Source organism: Ambystoma mexicanum, chromosome 10 (assembly GCF_040938575.1).
Source record: "Ambystoma mexicanum isolate Mex_15411 chromosome 10, UKY_AmexF1_1, whole genome shotgun sequence".
NCBI lineage: Eukaryota > Metazoa > Chordata > Amphibia > Caudata > Ambystomatidae > Ambystoma > Ambystoma mexicanum.
The window spans coordinates 1,289,629,794-1,289,649,735 of NC_090932.1; the positions used below are offsets into that span (position 1 = coordinate 1,289,629,794).

Genomic DNA, 19,942 nt, shown 5'->3' on the forward strand with positions numbered 1-19,942 from the left:
CCTGGAAATGCACTATAGTGGATATGCTTGGTGAAACTCACTGGAGGCCTGAATCTAGGCATTAAATACTCTTAGTAGCATTAACCGTGCATTTAGAAATCAAGATGCTGTTTGCATAGGCACATACCTTTCGAATGCGTTCCGACGGTATGGTTTTATAGGGTCTCAGCTTTTGTTCTGAGCACGTGCGATATGCAGAAATTCCGATTCTCCAGTCCTGCAGATATTTATTTGAAGGAGCATTTCTGTGCGTAATGTAAATGCCTAAACCAATGTATTTACGTGGGTCGCGTGGGGCTTACCTTACTACTGAAGTTGTAATGTTCGGACGCGCGTCCTCTCCATGTGGGAGACCTCTGTTGTCATGGCAGCCTGACGCTAGTTCCAGTGCTGCAGACACCTTGCCATGAATGGCTGCATGCAGTGTTGTCTATCATGTTACAATGTCATGGTTACTAGCTTTCAGTTTCAGCAGGCCAATTGTACGCTTGTGATTGGTTTTCGAGTATGTGTTTGTAGTCCAGCATGGACAGGCAAGCAGGAAAGTGTCTGGAAACGATAAAAAGGGCATGGGGGTTGGGGAAAAAAGAATTGGTAAGTGTGGGCCCAGGTTGCATGAATTGCAAAGCAGATTTGGCTTGTCTGATAAGGACGTGTGTAATCCATTAGAATATTATTCCTATTAGTGTGTAGGACGCTTAAGTATGGGATTCATTTCACTATGCCCAAAGGGGTTTGATTGATGCCAGGGTTTTGGCTCAGGGACATTTCAGCCCAGAACCTTATGATCAGGGTCCATGTTTCCCGTCAGGCGTGGCACCATGCTACAATGTTTTCAAGGGAGGTTCAAGAAAAGGTGCGTGACCTACCCTTTGAGGGGAAAAGAGCTTTTTTCTACTCCTCCACTGATGAGGAACTGAACAGAACCAAAGCAATTACGCTAACAGCTACATCTTTGTGTGTTTTAGCAAAACCTGCTGCTTCTTAATTGTCCTATACTCAAAAATCGGAATCCTGATCAAGATCGTTTTTCAGGGTTTCAGAGGTTTTCATGACAGAAGAGAGCACCAGGCAGATTGTTCCTTTAGTGGACAAGGCAGCCTGTTTTCCTCCTGGTCCTCTGCCCTCTTCGGCTACAGTTACCATTTGCCTACGATAAATCTACAAAATTATATTTTTCATTGGTTCCCCAAGTGTGCGGGCAGATTTTGTCGCATCTGGAGGTGTGGAGGACCATAACAGATGAGCAGTGTTTTTTTTTTCCATCGCCCGGGTTGGCTTACAGCTACCCCTTCCAGATACCCCACCTTCTTCATCTCCTTCTCTCAGGGCAGAGGTGAAGAAGCTCCTGGACCTCAGGGCGGTGGACCGTGTCCCTCAGATCGGAGCAAGTGGAGGGATTTTATTCCCGTCTGTTCAGTGCCCAAACAGGCTGGCCTGCGCACTATCCTAGACCTGTCCAACTTCAACCTTTCCCTTCCCCAAGAGAAATTCAAAATGACCACACCTAACCACACCAGATCCTCTCTTCTAGAGGGCGATTGGCTCAGCGTGGTAGATCTCCATGATGTTTACATGCATATTCTAATATGGCCTCAACGCTGCAAATTCCTTCGCTTCTCGGTAGGGACGTAACATTTCCAATATCGAGTCCTCCCCTTTGGTCTCAGTTCAGCACCATGGGTCATTACGAAAATGATGCGGGTCATTGCAGCGTTCCTCGGGCTCCAAGGAATCCACGTTGATCCATATTTGGATGACTGGCTGCTTCGGGGTCACTGTCTGCAGACGGCAGCAAACAATCTTCAGTCCCTTCTCCAACTACTGTTCCGATTTATGCTGTCGGTAAACACGCGAAAGTCGTCTGATGGTTTCTCTGGACTTTTTTTTCGTAGGTTTTCGCTCGGATACCATCAAAGCCAAGATCTTTATAACAGAGGACAGGATTGCGGACTTGTCGGTCACTTGCTGTCCCTTTCTTAACTCGTCCCACAGGTCAACCTGGTGGTTTCAAAGGCTTCTGGGCTTCCTGTGTTCCGACTGAGGCTAAAGTTGAGTTGCACACAAATAGCGCTACGGAGCAATTTGTCCCAGACCCAGACTCCCAAATGATAGCAATCCCGTCATCTATGCTGGCGGATCCCCAATGGTGGTCGACTCCTGCCAACCTCTCAGTGGGAGCCTCTTTTCAGTAGCCTTCACCGCAAGTCACACAAACCACGGACTCCTCCCTTCTGGGCTGAGGGCTACGTTGAATCATTTGGAAGTTTTTGACCTATTTGACCTATGGACATCTCAGGACAGGATGCCTCCTATCAATTACCTCAAGCTTTTGGCAGTGTTTCTAGCGTTGAAAGACTTTTGGCCTTCCATTGTCAGCAAAGTAGTGAGAATACACAGAGACAATTTGGTGGCTATGTTATATGTGAACATACAGGAGGGGCACCAGATCTGGGAATGGGCAGTGCAGAACAATATCTGATATAGACCTTGATCAAAGAAAGGAATTATCAAGTTTAAGATGGGGCACCACTATGTGAGTGCACGTTCTATAAGATAAATTAGTCATCCGGGCCTGGAATGTCCTGCTTATAGACCTATTGCATTGCTTCATTGCATAAGTGAAAATCAAAAACAAAATAACTTCCAGTTTAATGGGGGTCCTCCCATCGCTGAGTGACCGAGATCAGATGGGCTTCATTATGGATAGGGGAGCACATGATGATCTTAGGAGGATAATTGATTGGAGAGCAGCAGGCTCCCAATCTGCAGAACTGTGTGATACTTTCACTTGATGCTTATAAAGCGTTTGGCATATCAGGAAGCAATATTTAAAACTTTCGAATTTAGTCCCAATTTATTTAAATTCATGATGGCTCATTTTTTTTGGTTCAAATTTCTATTTTTATTATAGTTTATAACTACTTTACAACATTTAATGCAAAATCTGGGGGTGCTGGAATTCATGGAAGCCCAAAGGGGCACCAAACATACATACAAAAACAAGTAACTCCCCCCCACCCCCCTTCTTGATCAGCCCCTCTCCCACCATTCCCCTGGTACATCGCCTCCTGTATTAATTACACCCCTGTTTTCCTCCATCACTTTATTTAAAGAAACTTCATGTCTTTAAGTCTGCATTGCAGCTCTCTCCTTGCGAGTCATCGCCTAACTTTTTTGTTAAGCATTTGACAGTTCCATTTTAGTAAGCACCACCTTAACGGTTCATATACTATGTACATCGATTAGAGTAGTTCCTGTGTAGTTTCCTCTACCCCTGGTCAGCTCCCAATCACACAGTCGTAGGACAAAAGCCTAGCCAATGTATTTCTCAATTAATTCAGGCCATTCGATCTCAAGAGGGCCACCCAAACCATGTAACCCCAACGGTATTCTTTCCATCACATACAGATTCCTAGCCACATTGAGCCACTCGCTCTTGCATGGGGGCTGGAGGTGGCGGCCTTTGTCTTCCATCTGATCACTATGCAGGTCCTTGCTGCTAAAAGCAGAGACACTGCCATTTTGGGGAGCCTCCTATATTCCCCCTCCTGCTCCTCGAACCCAAACAGAACCCAGAGGGGCGTCTTTGCCTGAGCCACTCCGTCTAGGTCCCTTATCCAACCAAACACTTCATCCCAAAAGGCCTGAACCCTCAGACAGTCCCACCACATATGCCAGTAATCAGCATCCCTTCCGCACCTCCTCCAACACTTGGCACTCGTGTTGGGGGAAATCTCTGGAGAGTCTGACTGGGTCGTAGTGCCATCCATGGAGTAGCTTAATGGAGTGAAGTTTGTATTGGCAAGAGATGGATGTCTGTGCTGTGAACGTGCATAATCAATCCCATAGGCCGGTTTCAATGTCATTCCCAAAGTCGCGTCCCCATCAGCCTCTCAGCTTGTCAGTCAGTCGATCGCTTGCTCTGCCCGACCATGCCCCCATAGTTGAGTTCAACCCCTTCATTTCTGTCCTCTTATCCAGAAGCGATTTGAACGGCGCGATTTCCTTTATATGTATAGCTTTGTCTTTCTTTGGGTAAAACCAGGGTCTCTCCGGGGATCCGTGCATTTTTCCCCTGCCAGAGATAGCACAAGTTTCGCAAAAGAACCCCTCCGGCATGTGATTGGGAAGCATCTGGAACGTGTAAAGAATCCTGGGGAGAACCATCATTGCCAGTGCATTGAGACGCCCCAACCACGAGATAGTTAGCTTACCCCACTTTGCAAAATCCTCCTTTATTTTCTGCATCAGTGGGGGGAAATTCACCTCAAATAGTTCCCCACAAGTTCTTGTTACATTTATCCCCCAGTATCTCCTCTTACTGGGACTTCTCTGCATCACTAGTGTTGTCAACCTATCTATTTCCCCATCCCTCCTTCGATCTAGGGGGAAAACCACTGATTTAGCTGTATTAATTTTAAGTCCCGCCCCGACCATTAGCTCGATCAATGAGAGCGCTGCGAGTATGGATTGCAGTGGATCCTTTACATACAGGAGCAATTTTGTATTCCATCCCTCCCTGCTTGGAATCCCACCTCCCCTGGGTCGTCCCTAATCATTTGGGCAAAAGGTTCCAAGGAGAGTGCAAACAGTATTGGGGATAGAGGGCAACCTTGCCTCGTTCCTCTCCTCCGTTTGAACCAACTGGAGTACCCACCATTCACCATAACACTTGCTCTGGGTGACTCATATAGGGCCGATACACCCCGGAGCAAGCTCCCCACCGCCCCCCAATACCGAATTTCACTAGAACCGCCTTCAGAAAGCTCCACTCCACACTGTCGAATGCCTGCTCAGCGTCAAGTGATAGAAGGGTCGGGGTCCTCTGCCATGTCGAGCATGAATCATATGAAGGGTCTTCTGCATCGTATCTGCCGCCTGTCTCCCCTTAATGAATCCCACATGATCAGTGTGGATTAAAATTGGCATATGCCCCTCCAATCTAGTCGGCAGGATCAGAGTGTATATTTTTGCATCTTCATTCAGTAGAGATTGGGCGGTAGGACGCACATCCCGGGCGGTCCCTCCCCTCTTTGTGTCACAGTAATGAATGCCCCCCCAAAGGAGTCCGGGGCCTTCCCCATAGTTAATATTTCATTGAACAATTCTATCATAAATGGTGACAGGACGGAGAGAAAGGCCTTGTAAAACCCTGCTGTATGTCTGTCCTCTCCCGCAGCTTTAACCAATGATAGTCTGCCCACTGCACACCTAACCTTCTTCCGTTATGGGGGCGTTTAGTGCCTCTGATTCTGTCTGAGAGAGTTTAGGTAGGTGAATCTCTGCGAGGTATCTGACTGGATCCTCTCTTCCCTGGCCCACCTCTGAGGAATACAATGACTCATAAAAGGTTGCACATGCTTCTGTGACTCCGTTCCCTGGTGAGGCAGTATCCCCATCTGCTCCATCAATCTCCTTAACCCACCTCTCAGCATGTTGCCCCCTCAGCCTAGCCGCCAGTGGCATATCCGCTTTGTTCCCCTTCTCATAGAATTTTTGATTCAAATACTGGAGGTTACGGAATATCTTCCCTTCTTCTAATAAGCAGAGTTCCTCCCGTTTACCCCTTACAACCGCTATTTGTTCAACACTGTTTCCGGACTGCTTGTGTGCTATTTTGTCCAACCTTTGGATTTCTTCCCACAGCTTACCTTCTATTAGTGTCCGTTCCCTTTTCTTCCTTGCCCTTTCTCTAATCAGAATCCCTCTCAATGTTGCCTTTCCCGCCTCCCATACAATATCCTGTGCGACCTCACCCGTGTGATTTGTTTTGAAATATTCCCTAATTTCCTCAGCCAATTCAGTGTGAAATACAGGATCCTCCCAGAGCGATTCATTACATATCCACTTCATCCCCTTGAGTGTCAGCCCCAGCCCCCCCCGCCCCCTTCTTTGGAGTTCGGCTACGACCATATTGTGGTCGGACCACGATATCGGGGTGATCTGAGTCTATCGCCTCTTCCCAAATTCCCTTGATATGTACATGTAATCAGTGCTCCAGATAGGATTTTGAAGTGGGAGTATTTTACGCATGCTTTTTCAAATTGGAGAGTAAATGCAATATTGAGAGTAAAAATTAGTTTTCTCCTCTGCAAGAGTAAAACGTATCCAACACATACTTTCGAATTGTATATTTTAAAGCGCAATATGCAGAGTTGTGATGGAAGTCTTTCTTGAAAGTAACAGCTTTAAAGTTTTACTGCGTTTGTTCCAAGTACATTTTTCTGAACAAACACAGTAAAACTTTAACACCGCCAATTTCGGCGAAAGGCTTCCCTCGCCTCTGCCTAACAAAAGGCAAGTGCGCACATCCAGGGGTGCACGGAGTCATAAACCTTGTGCCCTTTCTCTCTCCATGCACAGCCAAACCAATCTGGCTGTATGTATTTACCTTACCAATGAGGAGACTTGAACCTGCAACCATGCCATTGGAAACCACATGCCCTAACCTAGGAGCTACTAGCCCCTCCACAGCGAAAGCACAGGTGACAATGTAAATGATTCATGAAAATATCCTAGAAAACCGTGGACTAAATCTGCTGACACTAAATCGTCACAGAAACCATTGTGCCCCTCACTACCGCTGTGCGCCCATGAAGGAAGCCCAGTACATGAAAGCAAATAAGCTGCAACGAGCATTGCTATGCACTGCAATCGCTCGGACCAGGGGTTTTTGCCCATAATGGGACACACATTAATCCTTATTATGGGAAGGATGGATTTGAAGGGCTATGACTAACATAAATGAAACACAGTACCACCGATTTACACTTTTAGACCAGACACAGACAGAGGTAGTAATCCAAGTATACTGGATTCTTTGAAGGACCGTGCAAAAGTGGTCTTCACTTTTCATCACAAATGAATCGCATTTACAGAAAGCATTACACTTGAAGACAATACACTGCCAGTGGTAACGATCGTTATAGAGGAGGTAATTACAGTAACTAAGCGAAGAAGTCATTCATGCAAATCCCATCAACTCTTTATTGGGCAAGTCTGTGCCCTGTTACTGCACTGCGATTTGTAATTCTACAGACTTTTTCGTATGGTCAAAGCCCTACACCTTCACCCCTAAACGCACATACGAGCAACCAGACCCTGGCACTCACTAGACATAAGCCAAGTTACCCTACCCCACGTGACGGCTGGAAAGATCGGCTGCTCTGCAGCCATTGCCTCGAAAAAATAAATAAAAACACTCCCCTTTGCCGATCAAGCAGACCACCTTGGCTGTGCATATTTTTGCAGGCTGAACTGTCTTGCAGAGCTCGATATCCAGAAATCCAGTGGCACTGCAGCCTGCTCACGACGCTCCTGTGTGCAGAACTGATAGTTCATACTACGGTGCCATCTACTGGCAGAAAGAGGATTTTTAAAAATAAAGAATTACAGTGAAAATCCAGCGTAAACCGTACGCATTTAAAGTGAAATGTGCCGTATTGGCAAGAATTAAATGCGTACAAAGGCCTGTTACGCCCCTTATCTGGAGGGCTGCATGTAATCTATCCTGGTGTATGTACCATGTGGGGGTGAGTAAAAAGTGTAGCCCCTTTCATGTGGATGGAAGTGCCTCCATATCTCTCAACCCATATCCCACCAATGCTTCCTGGAATTGTGTTCAGGTCCAGGCAGGTCTTGTACCTTGTCATGTAATGTCTGCCTGTCTAGTTCCTTATCCACCCATATGTTGAAGTCACCCCCAGTGATGAGGTGGCCCGTGCACTCAACCAATATCTTTGCTAGTGCGTTCCTCAAGTACCTCAGCTGGCACTGGTTTGGGGCATACACTGTTGCAAATGAGAACAGCACTCCGCTTTCTTACCCGAGACCAGCATGGCCCAGCCCTCCACATCTGACCAGCTCTTAGTAAGTTCCATTCTCAGCAATCTGTTAACCAAGAACCCCACCCTGCCTTCCTCAGTGGGCCAGACCCCCAGTATTGGCTGCCTATCTGTATGCATGGGATCTTCCTCTCCTCCCCCCCCTGGAGAATCTAGTCCCTTGCAGGAACAATACATTCAGTCCCGAGCTCTTGAACTCTCTTGCTACCAATGACCTTTTTGTAGGTGAGTTAAGCCCTTTGACATTAAGGGTGCCCACTTTCAACGTATCACCTCGGGAGGCCCCTTGAACATTGGCCATCATGTTATACCTATAGGGGTTCTCTATTCTTGCCACCCGCGTGGGTTGCGGACTTCTGAATAAACTGTCATGAGGTTTTATGTTAGAGAAATGGGTCTGTACCAGTGGCTCCCCCTCCTCCCTGCAGCCTCCCCCACGGGCGTCCGGTCCCTCCCAGGGAAAGACACTAGGTTAGAACAGAACCACCACAACTCTCAGACCCAATCTTACCACACCCCTTTCCGGATCCCCCCCCCATTTTTCCCCAACCGATCCAATCCTGTTTGACCCCCTTTGACGGACCCCATTAAGAAAATAACTGTGGGAAAACAAATAGCAATACATATCACACAATCTCCGTTTCCAGGCCCCCACCTGGGCCCACTTCAAGTGGTAGCCACCTCCTCAAGTGGCCTCACACTAAACCACGGATGATCGTAAAGTTATGTCTCTGCCCCAGGTGGGGTGGCCAACTTCCTGTACTTCCTGAAGTCCGGTGCGCGTCTCCTCCTCGGGCCTTTTACCTGCCTTCGGCCTTCCTCGTTTTCCCTCGAAGTGTGCTGTGCCTCCTCAGTGTCCATGAGCTCCCTGGTGTTCCTGTGCATCTCCTCTTCCGTGGATAGCCGATATTTGTAACTTTCAATGGAGAGGGCAAATGGAAACCCCCCACCTGTACCTCACACCCTTCACATTGAGCCACATGGTGAGGGGGGAGCCAGAGGCGCCTCTTCGGGAGGTTAAGCAAGGAGAGATCTTGAAAGACTGTGATCCTTGCCGATCCATATGTCACTGATCCCTTTGCTCTAGCCCTTTCAAGGATCTTCAGCCTGTCGCCATATTTTAGGAAGCGGGCTAGGACCGATCTGGGATCTCCTGCTGAACCTCCTGCCCTATGGATTCTTTCTATCTTGGCTTCGTCCACCAAGTCATTATCGAAAATGAGTTTTGTGATCTCGTAGAGTGACCTCCTCAAATCATTCTGTCTCTCCCTCTCACTACGGGATTCCAAAAATTCTGAGGTTGTTGCGCCTGTCCCCATTTTCAGGGTCATCCATTTTGAGTAGCATCTCCTCCTTTCGACCTCCGTGAGATGGACGTCCATCTGGGTCTCCACGGTGTCAAGGGAGGAATGGTTGTGCTCCACCTCGTCGAGCCGTTCGTCCATCTTGTCAATTCTTTTGGTGATCTTTTGGTGATTTTGTCTACCCTTTTGCCTATGTCCGCTCTCATATTCCTAAACTCGTCCATAAGTGCTGCTACGTCGTTCTTTGTGGCCGCTGACTCATCGGCCTGTGACATGGCGGCCGTTTCGTCTGGACATTCTGTGTCTGTCTTCGGTGTGTATATATCTGAAATTCACTAGTTTGGCCCTCGGGTCCATATGCCTACCCCCAACTCTGCTTGTGCTTGAGTGCTTGGGGACCACTGTTTCCAGATCAGGGATGTGCCCTATTTTGTACCCTTGTGTTGGAGGATCTGCCAGCGTCCTCTGTATGCCGGAGTTCTGTCCGGAGTTCAGCTCAGGGGCTCCCCGAGGGTGCATTAATTGGGGACGTCCCACCTTGGCCCGTGGGTGAGGCGGGCACACACGCCAACCAATGGGGGCCCACACACCGTTCTTCCCTCCTTGGTGTGTTCCTCCTGGGCACTTACTGTCTGTGAGGGGTCTCAGTCTGCTCTACCAGTCAGGTGCCCAGCCCAGACCTCTGGTCCTAGGGCAACATAACACCAACGGAGTATCAAGGGGTCAATGGCTCACGTGACAATTCAAGGAGGGGGTGTCCTATCTCAGAGGCCGGGAGCCTGCGTGGAGTCTCTCAGGGCAATGGCACCGGCATCCCTCAGAGTGACAAGGAGTCGCTTAGGTCTCACAGGGCTCCCTTGTATGGGCCTCCAGGGGGGCCTTCCGTCCCCAACCAGGCCCAGGTCACGAGTCTTCAAGCCCACCAGGGCCCCACTGTCCTTCTGAAGTCACTTGCCGGCAATTAGGTTGGGGGACCAGGTGGTCTTGTGTACCAGCCACAATCTCAGGGGGAGTCCTGGTGAGATTGGTTGTGTTGGGAGCTGGGGGGCCGTTTGAGCAGCCCTCGCCCCCTCTCATCTCTGTTGTTCCAACAACCCTTTGGGGGGGGACATTATTGCCCCCTCTGTGTCCTTGTGTGAGCCCAATGTCCCAGATAGTGGGGGGGAGGGTGTTAATAGCGGCCCCAGGGCTGGGTGTGACGTATAATGCCCCCACTTCCCTCTGTGCCCAGTGGAGGTGAGCCTAGCTTCCACCTGCTGATACCAGCGGTCCCACCTCAGGCTCCCTCACTTTTCGTACGGTTCCCCGTGCGGGTGCCTCACCTTTGTCCTACAGTGGGGGGCGGGGGGAGTCTATCTCCCTCTGAGCGGCGCCTCTGCTTTTGACGAGCAGGGACGTCTCCGGATGATTTCCTGGAGTCTTACGGTTGGTTCCAGGCCCCTCCATACACCGCTGTGCAGGATCTTTCCGCTTCTCACCAGCACTGCAGGCTCTGTTTAAGCTGCGGGCGCACAGCTAGGATCCTGCCGGCTCCACCACCTCCCTCCGCTGTTGCCTTCGGGTCATCCCAGGGGTGCCATACCACTGTCGGATGGGTGGCTGCCGGTCCCTGCGGGCTCTAAACTTCCCATGATTGTTGCCTGATGCGGGGGGAGTAGAGCACTTAGCTCCCGGTGGTGCCCAATCTCCTTTGTTAAACTTCTAGCTCTGGTCCACATGTGCGCTTAGGGGGATGCACCACACGCGGCTTCACCAACTGCGTGGCCCAGGCAGGAGAATGCACCCCAGCCCCAGCACCGATACGAGGGTGTCGTTCTCAGGGTTTCCCTGTGCATTTTCCTTCCTTTCTTTGGGTGACGTGTGTCGGGGGTCTTCTTCCGTGTGTGGTCTGAGTAGGGCCACGGGGGGGGGGGGGTAAACTTCTCTTTTCTGGGTCGGGAGAGCACGCTAAAGCAGACCAAACATCAGCGCGCCCCCTGGTGGCCTCCATGATGGCAAATTTTTAAAAAAATGTTTTACTTTGTTTCTTTTCGAAACAGAGCAGAGTATTACAGTTCAGATAACATTATTGCATGGCATACAGCTTATTAAATTCTCCCGTCCCTCCACCCTTCTTCCTCCCCTCCGTCACTCCCACCCTAACTGGAGTTTGTGGAGCTTGACGCTTCCATTCCCGATTTGGTTTCTTCCTATGTCCGGGGGGCTTCCGTCCCTCCACGAATCTCTTGGTGTTCCGGGGCATGTGGGTTAAGTCCGGGAACTTCCTATCATAGTCTAGAAATGGGGCCCACAACTCCTGGAAGTGATGCAGAAGCCCGGTTCTGGCCTAAATTATCTTTTCTGCCATCAGAATGTCCCACATTGCCCCCCACCACAGCGTCCTAAGCGGTCCTTCAGTGGATTTCCATGCACGGGCCACCACAATTTGCGCTGCCAGTAGGCATTGGGTCAAAAGTTTGGCTGTTCTTCCCGATCTGGGGTAGCACCCTGGGACCGGGGCACCCAAGAGAATAGGTTCGGGTTCAAGCGGGATCACCGTCTGAGTAATGTCACGATGGCTAATTTTTAAATCCAAAAACAAAAATGAGAGTTAATGGCTAATGGTCGAAGTTAATACCTCAGGAGAGGGTTACTAGGCAGGGATGCCCGCTGTTGCCTCTGATTTTTGCGCTAGCCATTGAGTCGTTGGCGTAGCGTATTAGTTCCAACCCCAGAATTAAGTGTGCGACGTATAACGTTCCCCACAAAAAACATGTTGTATGCAGGTGACATTCAATGCTTTCTATGCTATCCTCACATCGCTGACAGTTAATTATTCTGGGCGACTTTGGGGGTATCTCAGGCTTTTGCATAAATAGCGATAAATCCCTAGGCCTTACTATTCGAAGTCTTCCGGTACTCTCACTGTGCTTAAAAACAGACTCCTGAGGCCACCAGGGGGCGCACGGATGGCAATCGCATGAATGCGCTGCTCTGTCACCCAGGCTGCCTTGAGTGAACTTGCCCCCCTGATGAGGAGCAGACACCCAACCCTTCCGCCCCCCCAGGTGCATATTTGCGCCGACGGGCTCTGAGTGAAAACCCGGAGGAAATTGCACCCGGCAAGGGGGCGATCCAGCCTGCCTCCCTGACTCATTGGGGAGACTTATTGAGAGACCGAAGTGGATCCAGCGACATACTGGCAGCTAGAGGTCGGTGGAAGAGGTGTGGGCCCCTGAGCATGGGGCGTGTGCCTGTCTCGCCCCCGGAGTATAGGCCTCGACAACCCACCCCACCCCCCAAACAGGTGGCACTGTGGAACACTCCCCTTGGGGCGACCTACAAACTGGCGGTTCTCCATTGACGGGGATCCCGTGGAAAGGGAAGGGTCAGGATAGGCTGTACCCCCTGGCAGAGCGAGTGAAGGAGTGAGACCTCATTGGAGCATCCCAACCGGACTTAAGGTTATGTGGAGGCCAGAACAAAGCTGGTCGGCTTTGCGTACAGAGGCAGACCGGATCCCGCAGCCTCCTTAGAATTGCGGAAGATGGCAACAGAAGGAGAGGACTCAATGGCAACTAAAAGCGATTTGGCGTCCCTTCTCGACGAAATTAGTATGAGTGGAGTATGAGGGCCGATATTGGTGGTAAGGTGGACAAGATCAACGTGGAAATGGACAAGATGGAGGAGAGTCTACAGGTGGTTGAGCATAACCAAACCTCCTTGGACACTCTGAAGACGCAGATGGACATAAGGCTAGGCGAAATTGAGCGAAGAGAAGCGGAAATGGTCCTGACTGACCATCTCCTGGATGGGATGGGACAGCTGAATGCGCTCAAGATGGTAGCTCTCCCAAAGATTCTGTATTTGTTCCAGATGCTGCCTAGTCAGATTCCCGACCAATCCTTCAGAGTGACAGAGGGGACTTTTTTACGGTTCCTGTGGCAGGTAAAGAAACCCAGAGTCTCTAGTGATGTCTCGCGTCTGCCTAGGGAAAGTGGGGTGTTCGGCTCCCGGATATATATTTATTCTACAAGGCCACCCAGTTAATAGTGCTGGTTACACACATTAGGGGACAGAGGGACCTACAATGGGTGGGACTTGACGACCATTACTTAAGGCCCGCTACGGTGGGAGAGTGGCTATGGGTGCTTAAAGTTGTGGAATTGGAGGAGGCCATGGGGATAGGTACACTCTCCCCCTTTTCGTATTTGCAGCTTAAGTGGTTCTTGACTAAGGAGGCGTGGAAAAGTAAGATACAGAGGGAGCTCACCCCCTTTGAAAAACTACTGGATACACTTACGGAGTCCAAGGGAGTGATTGGGATGATGTATAGGGCCCTGGTGGATACGAGCAGGGGGTTGGTGGATGGGTTAAGGATGAAATGGGGATGGAACTAGACCCCGAACTATGGCGAAGGATGTGTCTGGGGGCCTTCAAGACCTCTATTTGCTGCCAATATAATTTGCACGCTGTAAGGCTGTTACACAGATGGCAATACGACACAGATGGCAATGTATCTAGATGTGAGTCCGCTGTGCTGGCATGAATGCGGAATGATAGCTGATTACTGGCACATGCGGTGGGGATGCCGGGAGGTCAAGTCCTACTGGGATGAAGTTTTGAACTGGACCTGGATGGGGTACATGGAGTGAAGGCTCCCATGCTGGTCCTTGTCGGGAGCGAAGAAAGGGAGGGAGAATGTTTGAGTGCCGCGTATGGTACACGGCTTTCTCCTGGCGGGAAGGGTGTGCTTGGCAACACGTTGGAAGGGAGTTCAGCTACCAGGGAATTGACTTAGCCCGAAATATATATGTGATGGAGCGGATAACAGCGGCCCTCCATGGGAACAGTGCTCCTATGGAGGCTGAATGGTCAGACTTTTGTTGGGATGGAAATGGGGAAGAAACAATACCGGAATTGGAACTGATATACGACTATTTTCAAAAGAAATGAGAGCAGCATAATATGGGACAAAACGTGGCGGATAGGTCTGACCAAGTAAAGGAAGAAGGGATGGGGAGGCGGTTGAGAGTGTGGGAGGGGAGAGGGGTTGAGGGAGAGGTGTTTGGTTAAAAGCAGTAAGTGGGATTGTTAAGGTGCTATTGTTGAGATGTTGGTAATGTGGTGATCTGCAAAGTGGCTGTGTAGCTTTGTTTCTGTTATGCTTAAGAAAATGTCAATAAAGCAGTTTAAAAAAAGACTCCTGTTCAATCCAGAGATGGAGATTAAATATCTGGGAGTAAAGATCACCCCAACATACAAGACCTTAGCAGGGGCAAACATTCCTGAGTTATGGCGGGAAGCCAAGAAACAATTAGCACTCTGAGACCTTCAAGAAATCTGATGGCTATGCCGGATTCAAGTGGTGAAGTTAAACCCTATTGCCAAGATTGCTTTATGTATTCCAAGCACTCCCAATCCAAATCTCTTAGAGATCTCGCAAAGTTGCAGAATGAAACGGGTATGTTTATTTGGGCCTGGAAGATCTCAAGAGTCACATAAAAGGTACTAACAAAGACAGACCTGATTGAAGGAATGAGTGCCTCATAGATTCGTAGGTATTTCATACCCTCACAAATGCCCCTATGATGGATTGGCCAATAGCAATGAGACCCAAAATGGAGGGAAATTGTATCTGCAAGGTCCATACCACTTCATCTTTTTTCTTTCCTTTCAAAGGTAATATGACCAGCAATTAACAGGCTCTCCCCGCCACGACCAGGTGTACGTTAAACTATCGGGACGAAGTGTGTAGACTAACTGGATTCAACGCTGGGCTAAGACCCATTGCTCCAGTTACACAGAATCTGGAGTTCTCCCCTAGCCTGTATAAAAGGGCATTTGAGAATTGTGAGGAGAAAGGCCTCTTAACACTAGTCGAGAAATAAAATGATGAGCCATGCTTAAAATTCAACGAATGCCAGCAGAAATTATTCCTCACAGAACTGGAGCATTTTAGATATGCACAAATTGGATATTGAATCACGAATAGCTCTGTGAAAAGTGTGGGCACAAGAGGTCCCACAGCTTAGAGCTTACGATAAGATAGGTCCTGAGATCCAAGAAAAACTCTAAATGTTAGAAGCTACTGGAGAAAATGGGGAGAGAAATTGCCCTGTAAGCTTAGGTTGGGCTGAGAGTGGGGGCAAGACATATCGTGGGAAGCGTGGTAACATATCTGATGTAGAGCCCACGTTGACTCCAAATGCACTCTGATTAAGGAGGGGCCTATAAAATATGTTTGATGGTACATGCCTCCCAAGAAACTACATGAAATATACCCGAACACCTCAGATCTTTGCTGGCACAGTTGCCGTCAAAGTGGAGACATGACCCATATGTGGTGGGCTGCCCAACAATACAAACCTATTGGAACGAAATTCTGGCAAAGATGAAAGCTATTACAGGCTGCCATCGACCCTCCAACTCGAAAGTGGTAATCCTGGGTTACTTGACAGAAGATGGCTCTGAACCCATGTCTAGCCCAAGAGCTGAATTAATTTCCCACCTATTAATGGCAGCAAGGATCACCCGTGCACGCTTTTGGAAATCACAGGAAGGCCCTATATTATCACACTGGTGGCTCAATGTGTGGCAGATCAATGCTATGGAGAGAATATCTACATTATTATCCAACACATTACCCAAGTACACTCCCACATGGTCCCCATTCCTGGAATGTGTGAGGGACAGGGAAGTAACCCTAGGTATACAGTCTTTTCACCGAAAGAATTTACTTGGAGCGTTTTTACCTAAAAATACTGACTGAAAGACTTTTTGATCGAAAAAATCATTCACAGAATTTTTCGATGAGTCTTTCAGTAAATATTTTCAGATGAAAAAGCTCTTGCATGTTTGGGGTTTTTTTAAGGGCACAAACCTGGTTTGGGGGGAACCCCCACCCCCAAATAAAACGAGTCATTGGGTGCTCTCCGGTTCTGATATTATTTGCCGACACTTACCTGTGTAGTATCAGTGAGTAATTTCAGAACTGGACAGCGCCCGGTATGGAAGTCATCAAAGCGCATGTTGCACAGATTTATTTTTTATTTTTTACTGATTTTTACATTTAAAACAAAAAAAAGTGTTTATATGCCGAAGCTCTTTACGGTAAGTGTTTCCATGTATAATCTCTTTTCACTTTAAGTATGTAAATTCGGTGAAACATTTGTCGGTAAAACATGATCTCGATGCTATTTTCTCGAGGTAAAGACATGTAATCGTAACCCTATACAGACCACATTTGTTGCTCAATCGCTCCTTGGCGTACAGTAGTACCGGAGTGTAATGACTGGAGCTACAACTAAATGGTGCAGGAATAGACAAATCCTACCACTTCTCTGTGGTCGACACTAGTCGGCAGAACTAATAAGTCTATGAATTTTTTGGGTTTGTTCTCTTTTCTCTGCACTGGATACTTGTAGTCTAAAGCTTGGTGGGAGGGGTCAGGGTTGTGCGTTGGAACCTAATTTCACATTTCACATGTTACTTGTTAAATGATTTTGCTTTTTGTCACTTGAAATGAAAAGATAGAAATAAAGTTTTGAGAAAAAAACGAATTGGCAGTTACCTGTGCCGCAATACATCTGTGTCAAAGGTTCTGCACATTATGTACATTGTTGGAATGCAACACCCGTCAATTGCAAAAGATTTACACTTTAATGGCAAATGAGACATGATTTTTTTGAGGACCAAAAATCATAAACTTTGACTTATCACCATTTAAGCTGCAAACCAATACATTGCCATCTATGCATTGATAGGTTTGTGGTGATCTTCTAAGGTTTCTTCGTCTTTGAAGTCGAGTGACTAATTTACCATTATGGCAAAGAATAACTTGTGTGATCTGTATAGTTCCGAAAAGCCTCTAGCAAGGAGTAGCTTGTGAAGAAGCTTTAGATATTAATTAAATGCATGAATTGACAAAAGGGAGCGCTAAGTGACATGACAGGAAGCATTTTGAGCTACCCAAATGGATCCATGCACGTCGATTTATGTTCTTTGTGTTGTTGATGATTTGAAACATATGATTTTCTCTAAAGCACCAATATACGTTTCAGTGTTTATAGCATTGTGAAATGGTATGTGGTATCAAATGTCAGGCCATGTTGACTGTTCCTACTGTACCAATGACTTTCCACCTCTTTTTGTCTTCTTTGCCAACAGTTTTTATTTGATATTTGCCAGGAACAACTCTATACTCTTATCCAGACAAACTACGTGACAGTCAGCCATTCATTCAGACTTTCTCCTCCAAATGAGAGCGCAGCTTGAATGTAACCTTTCTGCACTACCGTAGCTAGGAATGAGGATTTGACGATGTGGCTAAAACTGTCCAGGTAAAATGGATCCACAATTGTTTTTAATTAAAGCAAATCCACTTCTGCTTGCGTCTATAATATACAGCACTATTTAGGGATTAATGTAGCTACAATACTTTATCCTTTCATAACCTTGTCTCTAATCTTATATATTTTTTCAGATAATAAATCTTGTGTGTGTATGCTCATAGAATGGGATAAAATAACACTAGATTCCCCAGCAGACGTCCTGCTATCAGGTTCCCACCAGCTTAAAAACAGATCAAGTGAACGGTTAGCTCTTTAATGTGATGTCAGAAGTCATCTACAGAGGAAATATGTGTACAGGATTTGGAAACTTGGAACCTTCCTACGGCAAGACAACACAATTAGAGTGAAAAGTAACAAAAAAAATGAATAAATAACACTAGCAATAGGACTATCTCAAATGCATATTGCAAAATGGACAATAAAAAGATGCAGACTAAATGCAAGGTCTGAAAAATGACACCACAAATGTGATTGTCTAGAAGAATGTTGGGGCTTTACCCTTTGAATTCGCTCCAGGGAGAGCCTTACTATGTAGATTTAGCAGTCAGAACTTCTAACTCAACGCTGCTGGACCCCCACAGTTGGCACACATGGCTTGTGAGTTATGCTGTGCATTTTGCAGGGGAGATGAACATTGCAATAGAAAGGAGTAAACACAGTGCAATCTGCCCAACTGCTCTGTGGCCTTTTGACACCTGGTCTTTGTCTGACTTTGTTGCTGACGTGAAGTTACACCTAGAAAGTTGGTTTGCTTTTTCTTCTTGAAGATAGGGGCTGGAAAGTCAAAGAAGCTGAACTTGTCTTGTTCAGAGAAACTTGCCATACAATTTGTCTCAACCAAACATGATTAATATGCCTAAAATGCATGTAACCTTGGTGATGTTTTATCTAGTGCTCCCAGATTTCCTTAAGATGATTTGATGGTCTCTTCGGAAGTTGCACCAAGCCTCAAGGAGATTTTTTTAATAACCTGGAAATATTCCACAAAAGAAGTCCAGCTGGGTGTAGGGCTTTAGTGCCTCTGGTAATTTAGAATCTGTCTCGCCATGCTGATCTACTTGTCAGTGGCCTCCTTTGAGGCCTTCATCCCCATCATCTGCCTTTAGGACGGGATACCTCATGTGGGAGAATTTGTATGGATATCTTGGATGGCCTGGCAGCACACAAAAGGGCAGGTCTTTATTCAATATCACTACCTTGAGGAGAATAACTTCTATGATCAAGGGATAGCACTTCTCCAGCCAAAAAACGAATTTGTGAGTACCACTCTAGGTCTTTGGCACTTGACAGCGTCAAGTGGGGGCTTCTTGGTGCTTTAACTGTGGTCGAGCCAATGCCAAGGTGATAGGGTCCCACTGGCATTCAGCGCCAAGTCTGTTCTATGGTGCAGGCTCACAATGGTTGGAGAGTGAGCTCCAAAGGTTCAAGCAGAAAATGAGTCGGTGGCGAGACAATGGTTTATGCTGGATCGAGTCAGCCTTCACTACAGCAAGATTGATGCCTTGCAGCAGTTAGATTTGTTGCTTCACTCATTTTCTTCCATGATGATCGAGGCTGCGATTGGGTTGCTGAGGATGGTGTGCGGCAATGAGTCGAGCAGGTGTCTGGATGGCTCCAGATGCAGCAAACATTTCAAAGTGTACATAGAGTGCTAAAATCAGCACTGTGGGTCCTGTGGCAGCTTGAAGGCATCGCATGCAATGTGTCTAGCTTGGAGTCTCAAAGCGGCATACAGGATGATGATGATAGGTTATTTATAACGCGCTTAATACCCAGAGGTTTCTAAGTGCGGACCTGGGAATTGAACCTGTGTTGCTCCGTGCCGTCTTGTTTCCAAGGCTAGCATGTTGCCGCTGAGCTATCCTCTCGATACCAGCTACTTCTGAGCTTAGGGTTTCTGGGAATCCCAATTCAGGGGTTCCAGGACAAGTTGACTCATTCTGTTCTGCACTCCTAGCCCAGGAAGCTTGGCTTGCATTTACAGGGGATTCTTAACCGCCAAGCCTGGTTCCACTGCAGGTAGTAGAGAAGCCTTGGCCCAGCAACATTTCACACCCCTGTTCCCTGGGAATGGTTAGGGGAATGCACCATCCTCTGCCTTGGATGCCTTCTGTCTTCACCTGTATGGCATAGGATTGTACTGCTTCCAACAAAGGTCCAAAAGTGTATGTTTCCCCGCTTGATGGTCCAAATATGAATCGATGAATGAGGAGATGACCTACTTTTTTTAAAGACAAAATGTCACGGGAGATGGTCCCAAGCAAGCCTGCTTTAAGGGGTCCAATCTAGGTTGTTGTAACAAGTGCCCTTTTTCTGATGACATCACACCCAGAGTACCTTGCCTGCTGGAAAAGGGGACTGGAAAAGGAAGAGAGCTTTAACAGAAACCAAGACGGTGGGGCCCTTCTCTCGGCTCACCTATGCTGTGGCTACTGTAACTCCTCCCCCTTTCCATGCT

General features: G+C 47.7%; 1 protein-coding gene across 6 annotated transcripts in view; it reads left to right on the plus strand.

Annotated features, from left to right (window-relative positions):
- The window catches only part of MTMR3 (myotubularin related protein 3), a 2,389,252-nt gene that overhangs the window by 405,217 nt on the left and 1,964,093 nt on the right, over positions 1-19,942 (plus strand). For 5 of the 6 annotated variants that reach the window (XM_069619294.1, XM_069619290.1, XM_069619289.1 and 2 more), the window contains one exon: positions 17,300-17,472. The gene's annotated coding sequence lies outside the window, so the exon portion shown is untranslated. The remainder of the gene's footprint in view (positions 1-17,299; positions 17,473-19,942) is intronic. The other variant, XM_069619292.1, reaches the window with a different exon arrangement.